General features: G+C 45.5%; 1 long non-coding RNA gene across 1 annotated transcript in view; it reads left to right on the forward strand.

Annotated features, from left to right (window-relative positions):
- LOC135109252 (uncharacterized) overlaps positions 1-21,442 on the forward strand; it is a 77,797-nt gene extending 56,355 nt beyond the window's left edge. Inside the window, exons 2-4 of the long non-coding RNA XR_010272629.1 lie at positions 10,660-11,012; positions 12,381-12,500; positions 20,193-21,442. This is a non-coding gene — a long non-coding RNA (uncharacterized LOC135109252). The remainder of the gene's footprint in view (positions 1-10,659; positions 11,013-12,380; positions 12,501-20,192) is intronic.
- Positions 21,443-22,233: the final 791 nt, after the last annotated feature.

Below are 22,233 nucleotides of genomic sequence, written 5' to 3' on the forward strand. Positions count from 1 at the left end.
AAAATTAGAATTCAACAGTTCACATATTCATGAAATTCAAATGTATACAACTACCGTAGCAGCTCCACAGTGGCGCCTCACCCGGGGGCAGCCACGCACCTCGGGGAGTAAAGAGTCTATCATCGCTTCTTTACGCGGCCACTTTAGCACCAAAATAACTCATTGATTGCCAATACTGGAGACCTGATTCCCTGCATGGCCGCTGCTGCCCTTCCTTCCCCTCAGCACTTCCTTCCATACACCAACAACACACCACTACAACTAACGCGAAAAATATAACTCAAAACACTATAAATATATATGTGTGTGTGTGTGTGTGTGTGTGTGTGTGTGTGTGTGTGTGTGTGTGTGTGTGTGTGTGTGTGTGTGTGTGTGTGTGTGTGTGTGTGTATGTGAGGCATTCAGGAATAACGCCAAAATTCGTATCGAGAATACAGTGTTGTGAATAACAAAATAATCTGAGAGCAAACACATAAATTGTTAGTCATTAAGCAGGTAACACAATATTATATAAATCTGGAGGAGAAGGACTCCGGCCTGGCCAAACAAGAGCCAAGTATGGCCCAAGTCCGCCTATCATAATTACACACAATATACGCCACTTGGAATGGCCAGCAGTGTTTGCTAAAATTTAACTTGGCCCTGATGAAGGAGATTATTCCGAGGCGAGAGTCAACAGCAGCGTGAGGAGGGCGGCGCCGTTGTGTGTGCCTCTGAAACAACACGGCGGAATCTTGCGCGCCTGCACGGAACAGCCGCCCTCACCGTACAAAACGGCTTCCTGGCTACAGAGATAAAGACAAATAGATAGAAAGTCAACAGCCATGTATTGGAGGCTGAGCGGCCACCCGCCTGGCTGGCGGGTCACCCGAGTGGCAGCGACCGTGACTACGCGGACAAGGCGGAGCGGCGGCCGCCTGACTCCCAAGCAGGGGAGACAGGCACGCCGCCGGCCCGTCGTCGCCGCTGCTACCAGGCTGCACGAGCGGCGGCGGCCAGGCAGGCGGCACGCCAACACTCCTCTGCTCACTTGTGTTCACAACTCGTCACTGGCCATTCATGGTGCACGCGGGAAAATGCTCAACGTAAAGCTTCCTATGAAAGAATACGGATCTTTGTCCGCGTCAGAAAATATGTGATGCATGAAGTTACAATAAAACAGTCATCATGCCGTGCGCGCGCGCGAAGGTGTGTGTGTGTGTGTGTGTGTGTGTGTGTGTGTGTGTGTGTGTGTGTGTGTGTGTGTGTGTGTGTGTGTGTGTGTGTGTGTGTGTGTGTGTGGCACCGCGCCTCCCTCACTAGTAAACAAACAATAAAATGTGCGCGGCGGGCAGGGAGGGGAGGGGAGGGGAGGGGCAGGTGACGTCACAGCGCGGGTCAGCTTTAAGCCCGGCCGTGTGGGAGAAGAAAAATTGAACAACCGACTCCTTATGAAGTGCTGAACCCATAATGACGAGGCGCCCCGCCGTGAATCGCATTCCTCCCAATAACTTCCTGCTCGCCGTTTATCGATGATTTATTTATACGAGTAATTATTTATATATACAAAACTTATTACAGACTGAGCGATGCACTCACTAGCATGATTCAAGTGGCTACATTACAATATTATATCATATATTAGTTACGATAAATTTATAAAGAAAAACTTCCGCGTTGTAAGCCGTATTTTTGTTCTCTCTCTCTCTCTCTCTCTCTCTCTCTCTCTCTCTCTCTCTCTCTCTCTCTCTCTCTCTCTCTCTCTCTCTCTCTCTCTCTCTCTCTCTCTCTCTCTCTCTCTCTCTCTCTCTCTCTCTCTCTCTCTCATTTCAATTCAATAAAAAAAATCGACACAAGCATCATTTCCGTTATCAGTCATCACCCTAGCACCACCTTAGCATCCCACCAGGTGTTCTTAGCTCTACCCATCAGACAGGTACTGCTCGTGCTCGCCTTCCTCCATGCAAGGCAAGCACGAGCAAAGAAGCACGTGCTCTCATTCACATTATTTTCCTGCGCGAAATAAAAGAATAAAAGTGTCTACGTGGTTTAAAGCAGAACTACGAGTCTGCCAAAGCTAATGACATACTTTCGCTTTCAGTCCTTAAAATAATTCAGAACTTTTTTTTTTCTATATATATGAAATGCCTAGTGTGTGAGGAACGTGCCGCCAGGGTCAGGAGGAGCGCCGCCGCCACCGCCGCCGCCGCCGCCGCCGCTTCCGCATAAAGGTGCCCAGCGCAGCATAAAAAACGGCCTCGCACGCGGTGACACATTATACAGACGAGGAAAAAATAATGCCGTTTTATTTAAAGCTGATACAGCGCTTCCATGTGGGTCAGCTGATGAGGGAGGAGGGTTTTTTCGCTCTCTCCTGCTCTTTTTCCGACTTCGTTTTCTTTTTTTTATTCTTTTTTTTTTCCTTCGACGGAGGGAGGCGTGGAGGGATGGAGTACGTTGTTATTGATGATGATGATGATGATGATGGTAGTGGTGACGGTGGTGTTATTGATGTTTGTTATTGTTGGGTTGTTGTTGATGTTGTTGCTTATTTTTTTCTTGTTCCGGATGATTATGATGTTCTTTGTACTACTGCCGTTGCTTCTAATATTGTTCTTGTGTTTGTTTGTTGTTAATGTTGTTGGTGCTATTGTTGTTGTTACCGCCGCCGCCGCCGCTGCTGCTGCTGCTGCTGCTGCTGATGATGATGATGATGATGATGATAATGATGATAATGATAATGATGATGATATGGTTATTGTTGTTCCTGCTGCTGCTCTGTTGTGTTCTCATGGAGAATGTTGCTGTTATTTCAGCTACTACTGTTGTGTTTCCCATCGCCTTGTTGTTGTGATTACTGGTGGTGGTACTTGTGGTGGGGACGGTGACAGCAGTGATGGCGCTGGTGGTGGTGGTGGTGGTGGTGGTGCTTTCGTAGCGGCCGCCGCTTGTGCCGCCGCCGTGGACGGAGCGGTGGTGGTGGACGCTACTGTTGCTAGCGAGCGTCATCGTCCCATGCACTGCTGCTCCTGGGACGCGCTCAAAAGTACAGTGATGGGGCGCCTTTAAGGACACACTTTTAGTCGTTTTTCTACCAGCACTGAATTTCTTTGACGTGAGGACTTTTATTTATTGGACCCTGCCACTCTCTCTCTCTCTCTCTCTCTCTCTCTCTCTCTCTCTCTCTCTCTCTCTCTCTCTCTCTCTCTCTCTCTCTCTCTCTCTCTCTCTCTCTCCTTGAGACAATTTGCGAAGGTGTTGTTCAAGGGCAGCGTGGTGACGGCGTGTCCGCTACAAGACGACTCTACTTTGCGTGAACGTGTCGCCACAGCGGTGTATTGGCGCCGATTGTCATGTTATCGCCAACATGGAGAGAGAGAGAGAGAGAGAGAGAGAGAGAGAGAGAGAGAGAGAGAGAGAGAGAGAGAGAGAGAGAGAGAGAGAGAGAGAGAGAGAGAGAGAGAGAGAATGGTGTGGCAGTGCCCGTGTCACAGCACGAAGCATTTCAAAAGCACAAACTTCTTAACTTTACATCAATCAAACATTTTCTGACTTCTTACAATCCTCATAAGCTTCTGTTTACTAAGAACATTTTTGTCCAGCTGCCCATTCAGTGTGGAGACGCCGCCGTCGCCACCAGGAGCTTCTATCAAAGACAGCGCCGTTATGATAAACTGCTGACACATTCCGGGCTGTACTTTCCTTGCCAGAAAATGTTCGTGGGAGACACAGGGATTACAGCAAGCCGAGGAGGCGTTAGAGGATTCAAGATGGGAGGAGGGAAGACCGGAGCAAGAGGAAGCACTGAAGGGAAGGGAAACCAAATTCCATTCTAACTTGATGTAAAAATTTGTTAGTTTTTATTTTAGTCTCTATTTTATATACGTGTTCTACTAAGATCGGACTTTTTTTCATACAAGTATTTATAGTTGTTCTGGGATCAATCTTCAACCATTACATGCTTTACAGAGAAAAAGAATATAAAAAATACAAGAAAAATGTCCAGTATCTTTTGACAAGCATAATATACATTTTATGACCAAAAAAAAGCAATGTTGAAATTCTGCTTAGCTAGTATTACGAGGAAAAATTTATAGAGACAGAAAATTATAGTAGGAATAAAAATAGAGATAATTTTTCTATCTAATATAACTTTGCAGTTTTTCTTCACAGAGCATTTATATTTTTTTGTCACTTAATTCCTAGACTGGCTCTCTCTTGTATCAACATCACTTTTTACATCCACAATTATATGTAGCTTTTCTTCTCATCTCTGCTATGCTTAATATCATGATCAAGGATGATTTTTTCTCATGGCTTAAAAAAATATTCCAGAATATTCACAACGCTGCACGCGATGATACAATTCCAAACATTATATTATTACTGGCAACAATATTCTTAATCCACGAGTTTTGTAGTTTTAACGGAGGATCAGCTGGCCCTTTGCTGTATTCTTATTTTCTAATACTCTTATGTTCACACACATTATCACACAGAGGATCACTAAAAACCACATTAATTGATCCTCCTTAATATGCCGCACGTGGATTGCATTTTTCATATGAGGAAAACAAAAAATATTACAGATAAGACGCAGCCAGCCATTGATGTCGAGTATTCCCAGTATTTCCAATAAAGGAGTAAGTGGCATCATCCTTTCAAAAGCCGAGCATCAATCAACACTCTGACATCCTTCGCTAAGACGACAAACACACACACACACACACACACACACACACACACACACACACACACACACACACACACACACACACACAGAAAACACATTTAATGAACTTACGTGCAGTCAACTACAAATCTTCCCTGTGCGTTTGCGTGTGTGTGTGTGTGTGTGTGTGTGTGTGTGTTAGGTAGGTAGATAGGATAACCATCTAACTCATGTGTTCCTAATCCCTGCCAGCCTTAATATCTAAGCTGCAAATTGCTTTCTGTTTATGTCAACTAACTGCCGGGGAGCGAGCGAGCAGGAGGAGCAGCGGGAGCCTCCCTCACTCACGCGGCAGCCACGCCAAGACTCAGGATTTATTAGAGGGATTATTATGGATCTTACTGTTCGAAATTAACGAGATAACTTATTACATTAATTCTGCCGTCCGATTATTCTGGGGTACAGCGCACCAGTGGAGGAGGAAGGAAGTGTGTGTGTGTGTGTGTGTGTGTGTGTGTGTGTGTGTGTGTGTGTGTGTGTGTGTGTGTGTGTGTGTGTGTGTGTGTGTGTGTGTGTGTGTGTGTGTGTGTGTGTGTGTGAGGCGGAGGTGGTAGGTGGTTGGGTGTGTTATTGTGGTTGGGGGATGGTGTGAGGTTCGGGTTTTGTAGTAGTAGTAGTAGTAGTAGTAGTAGTAGTAGTAGTAGTAGTAGTAGTAGTAGTAGTAGTAGTAGTAGTAGTAGTAGTAGTAGTAGTAGTAGTAGTAGTAGTTTTTGTAATAGAAATTTATAGCAACAAGAGTAATACTGCAACTACCACAGACAACAACTATTACTACTACCATCACCACCACTACAACTAACATAACCAAAAACAATCACTACACACACACACACACACACACACACACACACACACAAACATTCCACCCAAAAATACAATCCGTGCACTCTCCTTCTTTTTCCATTCTTCCTTCCTTCTTTGCATCCTTTTTTCCGATCCTTTCTTCCTTCCTTCCGCCTCATGTGCCTTGCCTTCTCTTCCCTCTCGCCCCCTTTTCCTTCCTTCCATTTCCCACCACACAAGTCGCCCGCGGCTCTTCCCTTCTAATTGCCATCGACGTCCACAAATATCACCCCCATCCCTCCCTTCCCTTCCTCCTCCCCTCCCGTCCTTACCTCCCGTCCTCCTTACCTCCCTCTCCCCGACTCTTACAGCCCTCCATTTGCTTCCAGCGCTCTCTCTCTCTCTCTCTCTCTCTCTCTCTCTCTCTCTCTCTCTCTCTCTCTCTCTCTCTCTCTCTCTCTCTGATGTTTCTCGATGTCTGTATTTATTAGAACATTCTATTTTATTTTTATTTTGTGCTTTTCATTCGCTTCGTGTTAAATTTTTTTTATAATGGCAATTAGTTACTTCAAGTTGTAGTAGTAGTAGTAGTAGTAGTAGTAGTAGTAGTAGTAGTAGTAGTAGTAGTAGTAGTAGTAGTAGTAGTAGTAGTAGTAGTAGTATCATGATCGGTATTATTAGATTTCATCATTATTTTTTCTACCAATAAAGATCAACTTCATTCACACACACACACACACACACACACACACACACACCGCAGGCAAAATAACGCATAAAAAACAATTTAATTTCTCTTCAAGAAAATGCACTGAAACTCACCAACACATGAAATAACAGCAAAGTTCAACGAAAAGAAGGAAGAAAATATGAGAAAGAAAAATAAATGATAGCAGGAATAAAGAGAAATTACTTGGAAGGAAATAACATGAAGATGAAGAAACTCGAATTAATTCCTGGGACAGCTAAAGAAAAAAGTGTGAGTGTGAGTGTGTGTGTGTGTGAGTGTGTGTGTCAGGCCTCCCTCACTCCTCACTCCCATGGGCTCCGTGTCCCTGTTCTCTGTCCCTCACTCCCTCACTCAGTCCCTCACGCACGCCCTCTTCCCGCAGTAAAGTTTTCATTCACTCGCTCATTTCCCGGGAAGCAAAAGTTACCGAATATTAAAGGCGACCTGCCGGGAAGTCACCGATAGAAAAAAAAATAACTAAAATAAAACATAATCAGAGACAATACGCTACAAATTTAAAGGGACGCACTCACACATGATTGGCGCCTCTGAACGTGATGTCAATATCGTGATGAGTGACCAGAAGGGCGCCACTGGTCACCTCCTCCTCCTCCTCCTCCTCCTCCTCCCGCCGGCAGGAGTCCCGCTGCAACCCTCCGACCGGGACAAAATTTCAGGGCGATGACCTTGAATGTTTTGCGTTGCGAGTGTTTTGTTGTGTTGCTGGTGCAGTGGGTGGTGGTGGTGGTGGTGGTGGTGGTGGTGGTGGTGGTGGTGGTGGTGGTGGTGGTGGTGGTGGTGGTGGTGGTGGTGGTGGTGGTAGGTGGTGTAGTAGTAGTAGTAGTAGTAGTAGTAGTAGTAGTAGTAGTAGTAGTAGTAGTAGTAGTAGTAGTAGTAGTAGTAGTTTTTACTTTGACAACAATGATAATAGTACTGCTGCTACCACTCTTAGTGTGTGTGTGTGTGTGTGTGTGTGTGTGTGTGTGTGTGTGTGTGTGTGTGTGTGTGTGTGTGTGTGTGTGTGTGTGTGTGTGTGTGTGTGTGTGTGTGTGTGTGTGTGTGTGTGTGTGTGTGTGTGTGTGTGTGTGATACTATAGAATCCTACAAAAAATCACCAGTACAAATCCACACATTGAAATATCCTGTGACCATTGCTTCAGAAATCCAAACACATACTCAGCTTTATTACTCCACTAATTTACTTCTATCTATATTCTAGTATTTTCTATTCTTATATTTCTGAATAGACCACAACGAGAAATATAGACACGCGATATTTTTAACATTTAAACAAGACTGCGTCCCTAATGGCGCTTGCTTGCAGACACCCTTTCACCACCCCAGTACTCTAATAATTTGCTTGAATCAGGTACAAAAGTGAACAAGACACACAAGAAGCTAATCGTCACGTCACCTCGTCTAGTCGCCTTGCGTGTTCCCCGTGTAGTAATAACACCACTTAACGTTACATATTAATACCGGTCGTTTCCCCCGCGAGGTGTCTTACGTTTAATACTTCCATTACGACGTGCTTCATTTTTTTGATCTAATTTCTGTGATGGCAGATATGAAAAGATAAACAAAGCAATGAGATCCGTTTATTCATGTCACTCAAGCAGCTGCTACAAATGTGTACGTTCATTTATTTACTGCAAACTTGAGTTAAAATCAGTTTCTGTTGACATTATTGCGTTGGTACAATGTAAATGGCAGTTTCGTGTATTTTCAAAAGCTCTGGGTTTTTAAAAGGATGAGGATTATTTTTCAAAGACTGCAGAAATTATTTGTCAGTTTTTTTTATGGGTGTCTCTTTCCTCTGAGGATGCTGAAACCTACTTCAGTTATCACTAAAATTATGAGAACATCCTTGAAAATTCCAATAACCTGCACTAGAGGTTGTCGGAATATTACTGTAACCTCTACCGGGGCCTGTTAACTTACTAATAGTCCTTTAAACACCCTTGAAAGCCATAATTTTTATCAGAGGTTGTGATATTATTATTACAATCATGAAAACACATTTGAATATAATAACTTCCACTAGAACCTGCTAAAAATAAGCGAGATAAGACGCAGAAACGTTTGAGAAAGCGACCCCAGGCACACAAAGCTTCATAACGCCTCAGGACGCAAGACACCACTGATCATCCCTGCTAAGACGCTAAGACGCTCACAAACGGACCGCACGGAGACTGGGCGGGCACCGAGCACCGGCCAGGCAGCTCCCGCCACCTGACGAAACACACTTGACTTGGTGCTACGTGGGTGGTGTGGAGTGGTACAGGCTCTGAGATACGATGTAGCAGGGTGTTCGGTGTAGATAGTACGAGTGCTTGTGTACACCGTAGCCAGCACATGTACACACTCTGAAGGGACGCTTGCCAGTAGTTCACGTTTGTCTGTAACTCGCCTGCAAACCTGACTGGCGAGAGGGTAGCGTGTGGCCGCAGTCTGGGGTGTGGGAGCAAGGTGGTAGGAAGAAAGGTTCGCCGCAGCTGCAACATGACGACAAGTGGAAAGGCAAAATTATGTAGACGCTGAGGTTTCCAGGACATTAGGAATACACGACGTAATATAATTAGTATTTTCGAGGTAGAAGGAGAGGAGGAATGGGATGAAAGTGCAAACATGAATTAGAGGAGGAAGAGACAACTGCCAGCTTGGGAGTCTCGCCGCATACATTCTGCCTTCTGCTGCCGAGGGTCCGGCTTCCCCAGGACCTCTACGGGGGAAAAAAGTGCGCGCTGCATTATATCACGAGACTTGCTCCCCCCACCCCCCAGCCACCTCCCTACTGCCTCCCTGCCCTTCACTCCCCCTCCTCCCCGTCCCTCCTCCTTCACCTCTTCCTGCGTCTGTCCTTCCTGCGCTGGTTTTGGTCCCTCCTCAGCCTTTTTTCATTGCGCCATTATAAATTTCTTTCCTCCGCTGCCCTCTCACTCACTCACTCGTTCACTCACTACCTCTGTCTGCTTCCTTCCTTCTCCCCCCTCCTCCCCCTCCTTCCCTAGTTTGAGCACATGCCTGCATACTCCCCTATCCTAACCCTCCCTGCTTCCCTCTACCATACTACCACAAACACGTCCCTCCCATACACCCCTACACTGCTCCCTCACCCCCCTCCCTATATCCTCCCCCTCCTCCTCCTCCCTTTCCCTGGTGCCGCCCTCTTCCCCCCTTACATTAAAGACCTTGAATGTAATACCGTTGATGCAGGCAGTAAAAAGTTTGAAAGACGGCTATGTTTGTGTGGATGCATTATTTGTTTCCAGGACTGGTGGTGCTGCATGCTGGGAGAAAGAGAGAGTGAGAGAGGGGGAGAGACCTCTACAGTGACAGGATCTGGGAATTGGGGAGTAGTGTGTTGGGGTGATGAGGTGATGAGGTGATGAGGTTCCAGTTGGGTGTAGCTAGAAGTTGGGGAGTGTGACGGGGAGTGTTTGAATGCTGGAAGGGAGAACGGTGGGGAGTGAAGGTTGGGAGGGGATGTAACGGGGTGCTTGTGGCGGGCAGCTGGTTGCTTGGGTAGGGTATGGTAAGGTTACAGAGAGAGGGAGAGAAAAAAGTGGTATGGAACTTGAGGGCGCGGGAAGTGTGGCAGGGAGCGCTTATAGAGACAGCAGTTGTAGAAAGTGACTAAAACTTAATACATCTATGAAAATACTGGGAAATTTATAGAAAGATACCTTTAGATGGATAAATACATAAATAGACATAGAGGAAATTGGAGAGTAATTGTCTGTATGAGCTAGTAAATAAGTAAACACCAATGAATCAATAAATAAATATATAAACAAATACTGATAAACACACAAATTAATAAACAAACGCAGATCCACTGACCAGTTAGATGAATGAACAATGAATGGACACATAAATAAATAAACAAACAAATGAATAGCAAATAAACAAATAAAGCACATTGGCCAAATACAAACCACGTGCTTCATTCATTCATTCATTCATCCACTCACTAACTTGATCTTTACACCTTTAATTCACTCACTTATTACACCAACATCTCAATCAACACCTTAAACACTTATTGCATCCCTCGCCCTCTCCCTCTCTTCCTCTGCTTCTCTCTAGTGGGGACAACAAAAGTAAGTGTGGCTGCAAATGCTCAAAAGTCCTGATGAGGAGGTCAGCTTTAAGCCCCATCATCGGACCGCCATTACTCAGCTGTTAAGTTTCTCCACAATAACAAAGCGACGTTTTTTCCCGCCGAGTATCAGAGTGGTGCAAATTTGTCGCACGCGGAAATCGGGCGGTGAGATCAATGGCTGATTAATTGCGAGGTCTGCATGGACGTGTGTGTGTGTGTCTGTGTGTGTGTGTGTGTGTGTGTGTGTGTGTGTGTGTAAGCGAGAGAACGAGAGACACAATGATAACAATAAAAATGCACTTGTTGATTCTATTTTTCTATCTTCCTCAGGTTACGCAGAGTCATCCTTGCCTGTACCACACACACACACACACACACACACACACACACACACACACACACACACACACACACACACACACACACAGCATCCCGTCGCCTCGCCTCCATCCTGCAGCCTACTGGGAGGAAAAACCTGCGGCATAACTCAGCGAGGCGAGGCGTACAGGCAGAGCAGGCTGACCAAGAACACCTGAGGAGAAGGCAGGCGGGTGAATAACGCATGCGGACACCAAGGAATGAAGGAAAAGGAGGAAAAACAGGGAAAATAGTCGACGTGAAACGAGAATTCGAAGGAGATGTGAAGAGAAAGGCAAGCAGGATACGGACAAGCAGGCTGAGAGGTAACGATCTCTCTCTCTCTCTCTCTCTCTCTCTCTCTCTCTCTCTCTCTCTCTCTCTCTCTCTCTCTCTCTCTCTCTCTCTCTCTCTCTCTCTCTCTCTCTCTTAGGAGGTGGGTGGCGGGGGAAGGGTCGAGGAGGGGCTGCAGATGAGGCTTGGGACCGCCTGCTGCGCCCAGTATCGGGAGGCACGAGGGAGGCGCCGAGATGAAACAGGCAAATGGCGAGTCGGTATTGTCTGGAGTCTCCCTGGGCGGCGCGGGGCGGGGGCGGCTGAACCAAAGCCCTCCTTGCATATTCACGGGGCCTCTCCTCTATCTCGTCTTTAGAGAGGCCGGTACCGCCCCCACAATTTCACTGGCAAAATATGTCCATTACAGTCTGTCCATTATATTATACCCGTCACGGTACTTTTAAGGCAAGCCAAGGGAGGGATAATATACGTGTATATATTTCATGGTGCCCTTCATAATATGGTTGTCTGTCTCTCTGTCTCTCTCCGAACCCCCCATCCTGTCCCTCCCTTCACTCTCTCCCTTTTCCTCTCTCTCTCTCTCTCTCTCTCTCTCCCTCTCTCCCACGTTCGAAGGCCGATAATGCAAGCTAAGTAAACCAATAAATGCTTCGTGCAAACATCGTGATATAATCTTATTTTGGTCGCAACAACACAATTATCGTTTAATCATACGAGCAAAATAACTAACTTCTGCTGCTCCAAAAGTTCAGACGTGGCCGCGCTTTGTCCGGTGCAAGAACGTGATAAAAGCAAACAAAAACAGCAGTCCTCCACCGGCCAAGAGAAAGAGTTAAGTAAATACTCCGCCTCGCGCCAAAGCGGGTTCACAAGTGCATTACGGAGGTGAATTTTAATGTGGTGTTTTTCGAATCACTTCTTCTCGCGTCTGTTTTTCCTTGGTATTGTTTCATCCTTCACTCACTCACGACGTGGTGTGCGTGTGTGTGTGTGTGTGTGTGTGTGTGTGTGTGTGTGTGTGTGTGTGTGTGTGTGTGTGTGTGTGTGTGTGTGTGTGTGTGTGTGTGTGTGTTATATGATTTTGTAAGTGTTTTTTGATATGTTATAAAACTGTTTTGCTTTGTGCTTAATTAACTGAGATGATGCAAAAGAAAACACACACACACACACACACACACACACACACACACACACACACAAATATAAAGACGGAATTAAACACCAAACTTCCATAATTTACACAGAACAAAAATATTACAAACAAGAACACGATACGACAAAAAAATACATCTTCTCCGAACAATTTTCTATATTCTCCCACAAATACACAACAATGCTTAAATTTTTACAGTGACTATTTAATGCAAGTTCATAATACTGCACGTAATACTTTCCAGGTGTGTTGCCGCTTCTCAGGAGGGTTGTGTCGCGGTACAAAGGTCCAACAGATGCATTCCCTAAGTGCCCTAAGACGAGGCTCGGGTCCCTGTGAGCGCCAAGCAGCGGAACGCATCGTAGTAAGCGGCAGTGTTGGCAAGAGTGACGGAGGATGACTAGGGAGGGAGGTGGGGGAGAGGGAAGCACGCGTATACACACACACACACACACACACACACACACACACACACACACACACACACACACACACACACACACACACACACACACACACACACACACACACTCTGTCACTCACTATACACAAACACATATATATTTCTACCTATTTCTTTCCTTTTATACTAGTTACTATAAGACAAAATGATATAGTTCTTTCCTAAGGGAGTCCTGATCGCCTGCTCACTATACCAGTGGCGGCAAGGAGCCGCCGCCACCAGGCTGCCCCGGGGCCGATATCCTGCTCTGCCGTGCTCGGCCCTCCTCCAAAATGATGAATTCAATAACGATATCAGAACTTAATTCCATTGGTTCAGAATTTTCACCCCCAGCGTGAGAGTCAGTAGTGGCATGAACTGTTGAATACAAAAGCAAAGGGAGGGAGGGAAAGGGAGGGTGGGGGGAGGGATGGAGGAGAGGCAGACGATCAGCGAGGATTTTTAGTGGTATAAATTTACATGTCACGAAAATTCTTAATATTAAACCTGGTAATATCAAAACGTATTATACTGTAAATATTTTCCTAATCATCCTCGCGCGGTGCCTGTGACCACTTATTATTTCACGAGCTCAGGAGCTTCGTGACGGAAAACTCGCCAAACAAACACGGCTCCTTAAATCAAGCGGCGTTTCAGAAGCATCCAAAGAGCGAGGCCATTTTTCAGGCAGATTCTTCAGGAGGGCAGCGGCGCGAGGCGGGCGGCAGGGATGAGCCTCGCAGATCAACGCTAATTATCCAGAGAAGAAAGCCGGGGCGGCCCTCTCCGTGTTGCCACGCTCTGATCCGCTCCGAAATTGGAGCTGTTTCATTCACAAAATGATACAATTATGCAATTTTTTTCCCTCCCCCAACTGGATTACTGGGTGGCCTCCGCTGGCTGGCCATATGACGACAGAGGGCGCGGAGGAGGCGGGAAGGGCCCAAGGAAGGAAAAGGGAAGGGAGGAACACCGCCAGGTATAAATTTACGTTTGTTAAAAGTATAAAAAAGGAAAAAAAAAAGTTGAGGTCACAGCGTCCGGTCGGGGCGTCGGGCCTTAAAGGTGTGTTGCCCTCCCTCCCTCACCTGCCTCATTTTTGACAAGCAATGATTTATCGATTCCCTCCAACTTAGTGACGCCACCGTGCATGGTGACTGCCGCTCACTGACTGACTGAGCGGCTTGTGAATGACTCTACTACGGCGCTGCTTGCCTTACTCCCCCACGCCGCTGACTGGTGCCTGAGATTGCGACTGATTCTTCCTGACTGGTGACTGAATATGACTCTCGCAAAATGGCAACTAACTATGTCAACATGGTAACTAATTCTGTAAATATGGTGACTAAATATCACAAATGGTAACAGTGGGCCTTATCTTTTTATTTGCTTTTATCTATTTATTTTTTGCAGTGGGTCTCTTTTTTAACCTTTTTGTTGCTTTTGGCTAGACTCCCCATTACAAAAAAAATATATATTATCCCATTAAGATTAGTTTTCCCTGCATGGCGTCTCTCCTCTCCTGACTCAACGAACACTTTCAGGATGGTGAAGATTTTGCCTATGCTTTCCCCTTACTCTTCCCAACGCGCAGTAAAACATAAGAGCAGCGCTGAGTACCACCCTCCTCATGTGCTCAGTAATACCCAGATGTACAGCGACGTGAAATATATATACAAATTTTAAGAGAAAAGCACCAATGGGCGGCCGTCCTTCAGCCACGCAGCGCCGCGTCTCGCTAGATCGCCGCTAAGCCTCAGGAGACGCTGGCTTACCGAGGCCCCGAGCAGAGACTGTCTGGCTTTGCATGAATACTGCCTCGCCGTCTCTGGCTTCACGTATATAATAAATACAGTAAACTGCGATCATTTTCACCCTGCTTCGCTCTGCCTGAATTTTGTATCGCCAAGTTTCTTATGCACGCAGATTTCATAAAATATTCACTTTATAGAATATACAGCCGCCTTGCAAATTTTAGTGTGTGAGGGGCTGGATGGTGAGGGTGTGCGCTGAGGCCGCCCGCCGCCCCGCCGCTGCCGCCGCCGCCTCTAGGAAGCTGCGAGAGGGACACAGGCCGATGTTTGTGATATTGTACAAGTGCTGTGAATTCTTGTATTTAATCGTGAAAAAGGAGTTGTCAAGAAATGTAATGTGTTAGAGTAAATTCTCCCGATCATAACAACACATAGATTATAATTCATCTTTGTAGCCCCTGATGTTTATTTACCTAGAGTCTCAAGCAGGAGTAGTACACACACACACACACACACACACACACACACACACACACACACACACACACACACACACATACACACACGCACACACACACACACACACACAGTAGCTATGAAAGTCTTTAATTGGAAAAAAAAAGTGAAATTTTGTAAAGCTTAATAAATAAAAAATAAATAAATAAATAAATAAAACTATGTACATTATGAATATTTTGGGAGGAGCCACGAACGTCAAGCTAAAACATTATTATTTTTCTAAGAACCAAGGAAAGGCGTGTTTAATTCGGGTTGTGTCTAATAAGCTAGTGCGTTTCTTAAGCCATCAAATGTGTATATATCATTATTTTCATTTCTTTTAACCTGCCATGAATTGATGGAGTTTCTACACGTGATAGTCTGTGTTTTTCCTTGTCCAGCCTCACACAACCTCTGATATTGATAGGAACACAAAAAAAACATCGTTCATGGGAGACAATGGAGAGCTGAGGGCATCTGCTACTCAGTCTAATTGAAAGTGGAGAGCACAATAAAAAAGATTCAGTTTACATCTATTTTAATCCATGTTCCTTATTCGTCATGTTTTTGTTCGATCAGTCATTTCCTGGAGGCCGGCGGACGTGGCTGGCCAATTCCTATTTTTGTAATCATCCCGCGGTCCACGTGTATAGTAAAATGTCCGGCTTGGATTTTTCCCTCCCGCCGTGCTGTAGTCCGTTTCGCAATCATGTGGCATTGAAAACTCATTCATATTTCATCCAGAGACTAGGAAACCAGATTAAAGCTGAAAGTTGTTTGTTCCTGGCTAACTGATGACCGCCATGGGGACGAGGGGGCGGTGATGAACAGCATGAGGAGCTGATTAATAATTGCGCCACCGCACGATAACTGTGTCATCAGCTGCTCGCCCTAAATAGCGAAGGTAACAGGGAGAGGAAAAAACTCCGCCGTGTCGCGAGTGCAACTTTAAGGCGAAAAATGTCAGGCGGGGGAAAAAGATGCATTTTCTCTACTTCCTTCTTCCGTCTGAATCTCGCGATGAATGAATGAAGGAAAGACCCTCTTCAATCAGTGTTGGCATTTGGGAGTAAATGACTGTCTTTCATAGCATTTTATCAGCATATTCTTACATTATATTCCCGTGCTGCCCTGCCTGTCCCTTCCACCCTCCCTGCCTTCCCTCCCTCCCTACCAGCTGGAAAAGGAGGAGGAGGAGAGGGAGGGGGAGGTGCCGGACAACCTGAGTGGCCTCAAACCAGTTTTTTCCCAGTTTAATATCATTTATCATATGAAAGTAAAGCTGAGTCGGAGTGTCCTTTCTAGCTGCTTATTTTTCACATATAATTATGCATGGGGCGGCGCGGAGGCAGTGTGGAGGGGGTGTCGGGTGGCAGGGTAAGGGGTGAGGGGTGATGGGATGAGGCAGCAAGCGTCCAGCGGGGTGACGGGGTGAGAGGCGCTCCTTTCTGCCAATGAGCTATTTTTGCCTGCCTTCGCGGCGCCTGTTGTGGGGAAGCAGCAGCCGCCGCCCTGACAAGTCGCCGCGTCCGGGTGGCGAGCTGGCAGGGCGTGGTGGGCCGGGCGTTCCTGCAGAGGCGACTTGCGACTTGCTGGGACTGAGGAATGAAGCGAAATTTTATCTCCTGGTCATAATGAAGCGCCGCCACTTACTTAGCTCGTGGGAATAAGAATCATGCAGACACACACACACACACACACACACACACACACACACACACACACACACACACACACACACACACACACACACACAAAGACTTAGCAACGCAACTGGTCCAAATGCTATTTCTTATTTGTAATCTTATTTGCACGAATGTCTCAAAAATAAAACATTACACGTCTATATGTCTAAAAACGAAAAAAAAAATGACCACAAATTCTTAGCGTTCTGGGAAAATTATCGGTATTTCTCTTTTTTTTTCTTTTTTAGATTTGCGCGATCAGAAAGACAGAACTATGATCCTTTAAAAACCTAATTGTTTCCCGTCTTGTTATCTCCTGGAACACCTGATGAGGAAAATAATAGGCATCCACTAAGAGATTCAACTTTTTTTGGAGGGAATTTTGGTATAATTTTTCACAATTTATCCCTGCTTCACCTTACTTCTACTACTGCTACTGCCACTACTACAACAACAACTACTATTACTCTTACTACAACTACAACTACTACTACTACTACTACTACTACTACTACTGTACCCTGCAGCGAGTTCCAGACAGGTTATTCAGGTGTTACGCAATACCTGCCCACTAATTCACCCTTTGAGGACCACCACGTGACCTCCAAATGAATACCTGGCGCTCTAATGACAGGTAACTCCGATTCCTAATTAACACGGAAAGGTAATGCATTTTTTTCCCTCTAGATTTCCTTCGCCACCACAACCCCAACACGTCAGGAAATAATATGGGTACATTATCTGGGTACATTATCCCTGTGCTCTCCTTATATAAAGTTATCATATGGTGGAATATCTAAAGGGTGTGACAGCGAAAAATCTCAGCCCGGCCCTACAGTATTAGCCCCTCCGCTTACTGGATCTCTGTACTGTATCTCTCCCTCTACAAAATATTTTCCCTTTTCCTACTCTGCGATGACGTGTTCGCAAGATTACTACATTTTCCCTACATTCCTCCTACATTTTCCTACATTCCTCTATACTTCCCTACATTTTTCTTGATTTCCCTACATTTCTCTGTTTCCCTACATCTTCACTATATCACTCCACCTATTTCCTACAATTTCCTGCATTCCCTACATCTTTTTTCCTGCAATTCCCTACGTTTTCCTATATTCCCCTACAATTCCCTACACCTTTTCCTATAATTTCCTACAATTCCCTACATCTTCCTTGCATTTAGAGACTCCCCGCTGTGACGCTTTGACGCTGTGACTGTTTGGCGCTGGTGTAATCTTTCCTCAGCAATCACTATTGATACTGATGAATTAGCATAATGCAGCCCCTCCGTCACAGCCATTCCTGCCCCATCAAGACGTCTGCACGGCCTCCCATTAGGCTAAACACACAAACATTACCTGCGGGGAAGCCACGGTAATGGTAGGTACCTTGATGCACTCTACTTAGAGGGGCCCGGGACATCCACTACCATTACTACCACTACTACCAACGATGATGACTTAAAACACTATTATTTAATTCCCATAGTTTTAGTACTGTCTACACTGCCACTGGTACCGCCACCACCACTGCCACTAACACTACTACCAAGATGAGTAAAAACATTATTATTTAAATTCTATATTGCAAGTACTGTCTATTCAACTACCATTACCATCACTACTATCATAAGCAATAGCAACAGTATCTTAGCTGCACCATTTTCTGTCCCTTAGTGTCTCTTGTGACCAATATCACGTACACCACTACCACCACCACCACCACCACCACCACCACCACCACCACCACGACCACGAACCAGTTTCTGCATCCCATACTATTGCTACTGTTATTACTACGACCTATACCATCATTACAAACACCGGCACTAAAATCTATACCATCACCACTGCTACCTATACCACCACCATACCACCGCCATCTCTCCAAAACCACTACCCATACTACTACCATCACCACCATTAATATCGCCACAATGTATAACACCGATTTTTTTTTTTTTCCTTAGCTGACACAAGTACGGAAGTATATCTAAAAGGCTGCTTCTCAATTTAATGTATTTGACTTAAATTTTAAACGATCACAAGGATTATAGACTGTGTGTGTCTGTATGTATGTCTATATACATTTTCCTAATAATCTGTACTTAAATACACCATCACCTCACCAACAAACTTCACTTAAACACAACACACACACACACACACACACACACTCACAGCCAGCAGGCATCACCAGGAGCAGCGAGGAAGGGGACCCGCCATCACATCATTTCCTCCAATTCTTACAACAAGACTCAGGTCCTACAATGTAAAAAGACCTAATACTGAACCAACACGCCATCCCGGGGGCGGCCCTCACGCCTCTCCCACAGCAGCAAGAAGCAATACCACTATACCCACCATCCCTGCCTCTTTGCGTCCCTCCTTCACCCCCTGCCGCCCTCCCTTCCCCCTCTCTCCGCCGCCCCTTCAAGCACCGGTCGGCCGGCTGCCATGGCACCAAGAGAGATTTGTCTCCGACTTTGATTTTGATATTGATCGCGTGCGGCTGCCTGGCGGAGCTGCACGCGTCCCCCGACTAGTGTCAGGAGGCGGCAGCGAGTTACTATGAGTCGCAACTCCGAATTAGCATGAGTTGCGACGATGCATGGCAATGAGTTATACCTGGCGACTGCTGGGTACGGTATATTTCGCGTGGTGTAGCTACGGAATGGGAAGTAAATCCTCATTCAGCATTTCAGTAATTGCATGAAGATGTGGAGTCAGCTGAGGAAAAGTGATCGCTGTTAATTAGAGTTGAGTAATAGTTTGGGTGAGAGCGTCGAGGGAAGAACTCAGCCGGGAATACTTTTTTTGAATCGGCTGATCTCTTTATCATCAAGTGTATATTGCATTACAGTTTTAGTGAAATTGGTAAACTATACGATTCCGGCCACAACACGGCCTCTTTTGAACTCTGGCAATATCAATTAATTTTGCGATGTCCTTCATCCCATGCAAACAAACGTGTTATATTTAATGATACTCGCGCAGGGAAACAAAATAATACACCAGGGTTACGTTTTGCAGGCCAGATGCACTGCACGGAATGGTTGCACAGAATAAAAAACACACATGTGGGCTGCCTTATCCCTGATTTTATTGGGTGTATATCATTTACAGGTAATTACATGTAATCTTAAAACACTAGTTAGTTTACACAATTATGGTTCACCTTGCGTCAGACTGTACGTCGCTTCTTGACCAGCGTTACTGTACTGTGTAATGATAATGACTAACCTGGCTCTACAACGGTAACAATAATAATAATAATAATAATAATAATAATAATAATAATAATAATAATAATAATAATAATAATAATAATAATAATAATAATGAGGATAACTGTTGCAGTGCTGCGGAGTAATAGTGGTGGCGGTAGTGATAGCGATATAACAAGAAGAGCAGTAGTAGTAGTAGTAGTAGTAGTAATAGTAGTAGTAGTAGTAGTAGTAGTAGTAGTAGTAGTAGTAGTAGTAGTAGTAGTAGTAGTAGTAGTAGTAGTAGTAGTAGTAGTAGTAGTAGTAGTCATAATAGTAGCAGTAGCAGTAGCAATAGCAGGAGGAGGAGGAGGAGGAGGAGGAGGCAAAGCTGCATCAGAATGACACACAACCACACCATAACAGACACAGCACTTATCACAGCAAAGCTCAAAGATGTCAACATTTTCAGACTGCCACATCAAGAAGCACAAAACACAGCACGTGCTTGCTGATGCTCAAAGGCCGCCATCCCCGCTCGCCGGCTCCGCGTGTTTGCTTCATCACTGTCAAAAGTTCGCCGAGCGGCCTTTATCACCGTCGGAGCGGCTCCCAGGGGCGTCATTAACGTCAGGGTATCACCGCCTCAACACACCATCACGCGGGGCCTCCTGTGAATCGCCACAACAAAGATGCCCTGGACACGTACAGCACAAACGTATCTCACTGAAATAGACAGGCTCTCCAGGGCACCACACCACACAACACCTCCAGTGAATCACCGCAACAAAGATGCCCTGCACAACACACACACAAACACACACACACACACACAACAAAACGAATCTCACTAAAACAGACGCGTTCTCCAGGGTACCACACACACCACCAAAGTTATACGTACGTCACGGGCATATCCTCCTGCCCATCAACACCCAGACACCTTGTATTTCTCTTTCTCAAAGTTTGGTACCTGTAAGTAATGTCATCTTTGAAAAATGTCCCCGCTATTGTGAAGAATCTGATTTAGCTATGACGAGGTCTAGACTAGTGGTTATATAATTTTGTCCCTGAGCCTGAACCACCATCGCCAGTAACACAATGCTCACGCCGCGGCCAAGGAGGAGCCTCGCCTTGACACAGCAGGTCACGTCCCAAGAGGCATCCAACACACGCCTTTCGCTGCCTTGTTCAGCCTTCTTGCCTCCCTCCTGCCTCTCAAGGTACACGTGCACACAACGCCTGGCCAGAGCTGTGCATGACCGGCGGGACACAGCGTCACCTCCTGCCTGTGCTGCTGTGCGCCCACCACCACCACCACCACCACCACACCTCCAATCGCCTTCCACACCCAGCCAGTCAATACCTCTCTCTCCTCTATAGAAACTTTTTCTGTCTTTCTTTCGCCGCCCTCCGCGCCGCCTCCCTCCCTCCCTCCCTTCCTACTACCCCCCTCTCCCCGCCACACTTTATGAAGAGTCGGCGCTCTTCTCCTATCATCTCTATGGTATCTCAGTAATGCAAGTACAGATCAATTTCACGAAGTATTTGTAAAAAGTTCAACTTCAATAGCATTCCTGACATTTTGCTTCATTGCGCGTCCCTCAACATGGCTCGTGCGCCGAGCACCTCTCCTCATCAGCCTCATCACCGTCACCTGTTGCACATAAATTTTAAACGCATGATTCTGTGTAATAAGTTTAATAAATTTTACGAAATCAGCTCCCATGTTTTCTTTGACTGCATTTTCCTGTGAGCAAAATAAATGAATATCTGAATGTGATGAACTCCCGCCAGTTGTGCAAGCAACCAACACCATCTGAAGTGGCTCGAAAAGTGTGTTCAGGATCACGATCACTCCAACCTGATGAGATGAGCTGCTTGTCATCACCAAAGTGAACCACAGATTACCAAGGGGAAACGTTACTGTAGAAGCAGCTACTACAACATACCACGCCAGAGTTAAGTTTGTGGCCACAAGCTCATATATATATATATATATATATATATATATATATATATATATATATATATATATATATATATATATATATATATATATATATATATATATATATATATATATATATATATATATATATATATCGCAGGAACTTGTGGTAACAAGCTGCACTCATAGCATCAGTGCGGTATATTGCAGCCCTCACTTGTGCTTTGGGTCTTGTGTTACGGTGTTTTGTTCCTGTTGCAACCTTTGCCATTTACATTGTTGCTGATATTTATTCTTTATCCTCGCCTTCTCCTTCTGTCATCTTAGTGTGTTCCGCTGCTGCTGTCGCTGCCTGCCTGGTTCTCTTCTCCCGTCGGGTGGCCGCGACACATCCGGCCAGCAGTCTGGCTTGAGACTCTCCCCTGCAGGATGGTCTTGTGCTGTGGATCATAAATACAAGGGAAATTTTCTAAACCTTGCGCTCCTCCCGCTGTGACACCGCTTGTGCCCTCCACGCTCACTCCCGCCCACTGCCACGAATCACAAGACGCCCTGAGCCACT

This window comes from Scylla paramamosain, chromosome 18 (genome assembly GCF_035594125.1).
Source record: "Scylla paramamosain isolate STU-SP2022 chromosome 18, ASM3559412v1, whole genome shotgun sequence".
NCBI lineage: Eukaryota > Metazoa > Arthropoda > Malacostraca > Decapoda > Portunidae > Scylla > Scylla paramamosain.